Raw genomic sequence first — 3,977 nt, 5'->3', positions numbered from 1 at the left:
ATCAAAAATCTCCCAACAAATAAGAGCCCTGGACCTGATGGCTTCCCTGGGGAATTCTACCAGACATTTAAAACAGAATTAATCCCAATTCTTCTCAAGCTATTCCAAAAAATAGAAATCGAAGGAAAACTCCCGGACTCATTTTATGAAGCCAGCATCACTCTGATTCCCAAGCCAGACAGAGATCCAGCAAAAAAAGAGAACTACAGGCCAATATCCTTGATGAATATGGACGCAAAAATCCTCAACAAGAGCCTTGCAAATCGAATCCAGCAGCACATAAAAAGAATCATCCACCAAGATCGAGTGGGATTCATTCCTGGGTTACAGGGCTGGTTCAACATTCGCAAATCAATCAAGGTGATACATCACATCAATAAAAGAAAAGATAAAAACCATATGATCCTGTCAATAGATGCAGAAAAAGCATTTGACAAAATACAGCATCCCTTCTTAATAAAGACTCTAGAGAAAGTTGGGATAGAAGGAACCTACTTAAACATCATCAAAGCCATCTATGAGAAGCCTTCAGCTAACATCATCCTCAACGGGGAAAAACTGAGAGCCTTCCCCCTGAGATCTGGAACACGACAGGGATGTCCACTCTCACCACTGTTGTTTAACATAGTGCTGGAAGTCCTAGCATCAGCCATCAGACAACAAAGGGAAATCAAAGGCATCAGAATTGGCAAAGAAGAAGTCAAACTTTCACTCTTCGCAGATGACATGATACTCTACATCGAAAACCCGACAGACTCCACCAGAAGCCTACTAGAACTGATTCAAGAATTCAGCCAAGTTGCAGGGTACAAAATCAACGTACAGAAATCAGTTGCATTTTTATACACCAACAATGAAGCAACAGAAAGAGAAATCAAGAAACTGCTCCCATTCACAATTGCACAAAAAACCATAAAATACCTCGGAATAAACCTAACCAAGGATACAAGAGATCTGTATGATGAAAACTATAGAAAACTTATGAAGGAAATTGAAGAAGACACAAAGAAATGGAAAAACATTCCATGCTCATGGATAGGAAGAATAAATATAGTTAAGATGTCATTACTACCTAAAGCACTCTACACATTCAATGCAATTCCAATCAAAATTGCACCAGCATACTTCTCAAAACTAGAACAAACTATCCAAAAATTTGTATGGAACCACAAAAGACCCCGAATAGCCAAAGTAATACTGAAAAATAAAACCAAAACGGGAGGTATCACCATCCCAGACTTTAGCCTCTACTACAAAGCTGTCGTCATCAAGACAGTATGGTATTGGCACAAAAACAGACACATAGACCAATGGAACAGAATTGAGAACTCAGAAGTGGACCCAAAAGTATACAGCCAACTGATCTTTGACAAAGCAGGAAAGAATATCCAATGGAAAAAAGACAGCCTTTTTAACAGATGGTGTTGGGAGAATTGGACAGCAACATGCAGAAGAATGAAACTAGATCATTTTCTCACACCATGCACAAAAATAAACTCAAAATGGATAAAGGACCTGAACGTGAGACAGGAAACTATCAACACCCTAGAGGAGAAAGCAGGAAACAGCCTCCTTGACCTCCACCGCAGCAACTTCTTACTTGACACATCCCCAAAAGCAAGGGAATCAAGAGCAAAAATAAATGATTGGGACCTCATCAAGATTAAAAGCTTCTGCACAGCCAAGGAAACAACCCAGAAAATTAATAGGCAACCAACGGAATGGGAAAAGATAGTTGCAAATGACATATCAGATAAAGGGTTAATATCCAGAATATATAAGGAACTCATCAAACTACACGCCCGAAACACAAACAACCCAGTGAAGAAATGGGCAGAAGATATGAACAGACACTTCTCCAAAGAGGACATCCAGATGGCCAACAGACACATGAAACGATGTTCAGCATCCCTCCTCATCAGGGAAATACAAATCAAAACCACACTGAGATACCACCTCACGCCAGTCAGAGTGGCTAAAATGAGCAAATCAGAGAACTCTAGATGCTGGCGAGGATGTGGAGAAACGGGCACCCTCCTACACTGTTGGTGGGAATGTAAACTGGTACAGCCCCTCTGGAAAACAGTGTGGAGGTTCCTCAGGAAATTAACAATAGAACTCCCCTAGGACCCAGCAGTAGCACTGCTAGGAATTTACCCAAGGGATACAGAAATGCAATGCATAGGAGCACATGTACCCCAATGTTCATAGCAGCACTCTCCACAATAGCTAAAACATTAAGAGCCTAAGTGTCCATCCACAGACGAATGGATCAAGGAGATATGGTTTATCTATCCCATGGAANGATGTGGTTTATCTATACCATGGAATACTACATGGCAATGAGAAACAATGAAATCTGGCCATGTGTAGCAACATGGATGGACCTTGAGGGTGTTATGCTGAGCGAAATAAGTCAGGCAGAGAAGGACAAATATCATATGTTTGCTTGTATAGGACGATTAGGAGGAACTTAACTGAGGACCATGGGGGAGAAGAAGGGGGAAAATGGTGGGGGAAAGGGAGAGAGGCAAACCATGAGAGACTCTTGAATGCTGAGAACAAACTGAGGACTGATGGATGTGGGGGGGAAAGGGGAGATGGGCATGGAGGGGGGCACTTGTGGGGATGAGCACTGGGTGTTATATGGAAACCAACTTGACAATAAACTATTTGTAAAATAAAAAAATTATAAAAAAGAAGATTCTTCAGGACAAAGGGAAAGGACAACAGATGAAAGCAATTAGGGTACAATAAAAGTTATAGAGCACCAGGAACGGGGAGTATGTGGCATGTAAGACTTTTTTAATTTTTAAGTTCCTCTGGAAGAAAATTAACTGCTTAAAGTAAAAGCCTGGAAATCTAACAACGGAAGATGAGCTAGCAGCACACCCACCTGCCTCAGCTGGAAGAGCATCCGAGTGGTCCCCACTGGGGATCTGGTCCAGGAGGTCGTCCAGCATCTTCTGGCTGTAGCTCCCAGCATCCATCACAAACACCTGCAGGCTGGAAGGGCTGTGACAGTGTGACAGACAGCGTTTCCCCAGGACCAGGGGCTCTGGGGGGCGGGGCCCGTCCTGTCAGCAGTCTCTCATGCACAAGAGGGTCTCACAGAGAGCTGCAAACCTCACATGTGTAATTTGGGGGTGGAAGTAACAGACTTCATCAGATATTCAAAGCAGCCCATGACCCAGAATGGTTAAAAACATCTCAAGGGGCGCCTGGGTGGTTCAGTCAAGCAACTGACACTTAACTTCAATTCAAGTTGTGGTCTCACAGTTTGCGACTTCTAGACACACAATGGGCTCTCAGCTGAATGCAGAGCCTGCTTGGGATTCTCTCCTTCCCTCTACCCTACTCAGTTGTGGGCACATGTATGCTCTCTCTCAAAATAAACCAAAAAGAAAGATTTAAAAAACAGATAAAAAAATAAAACTCAAAACAACGCAGGGATTAGGGGCGCCAAGCCCCCATAGTTGAATATCTGCACAGAACTTCTGACTTCCCTCAGATCTACTACTGACCAGAGGCCTTTCAGAGAACATGAACTGGTTAGCACAGATCTCGTATGTAACATTTACCGTACGCCATACTCTCAGCACAAGACACACCAGAGGAGAACACGTTGCAAAGAAAATCACGAGAGAAAACCTGCTTACAGTGCCATCCTCTAGTGACTGAAGAAAGCCGCGTGCACGCTGACCCACAGGGCTGCTCAGGGTCAGCGGGGGATGCGTGCTTCTGCAGGACAGTCACGGATGTATCTGCTTTTTTTGTTTTCTTTTTTTTAATTATTATTTAAAAACAAAATTAGATTGAGGAGATGCTCCACGGGAAGGGGGAGGCGGGGACTGTGTGTGTTCACCTAGAGTATCATTTTGATTTTCCAAACCTGTGAACACTAAAAAATAAAAAATAAATACATGGAAAAGACTGTAAAAGGGGGCAGGGAGCAAAGGCCTGAGTCCTGGCCTCTA

General features: G+C 43.0%; 1 long non-coding RNA gene across 1 annotated transcript in view; it reads right to left on the bottom strand.

Moving 5' to 3' along the window:
• Window positions 1–2,977, bottom strand: part of LOC144244182 (uncharacterized) — a 22,572-nt gene extending 19,595 nt beyond the window's left edge. Inside the window, exon 1 of the long non-coding RNA XR_013338860.1 lies at window positions 2,897–2,977. This is a non-coding gene — a long non-coding RNA (uncharacterized LOC144244182). The remainder of the gene's footprint in view (window positions 1–2,896) is intronic.
• Between the last annotated feature and the right edge of the window lie 1,000 nt (window positions 2,978–3,977).

This window comes from Crocuta crocuta, unplaced genomic scaffold (assembly GCF_008692635.1).
Source record: "Crocuta crocuta isolate KB4526 unplaced genomic scaffold, BGI_CrCroc_1.0 scaffold1205, whole genome shotgun sequence".
Lineage (NCBI taxonomy): Eukaryota > Metazoa > Chordata > Mammalia > Carnivora > Hyaenidae > Crocuta > Crocuta crocuta.
This window is presented reverse-complemented; position numbering and strand designations above follow the sequence as displayed.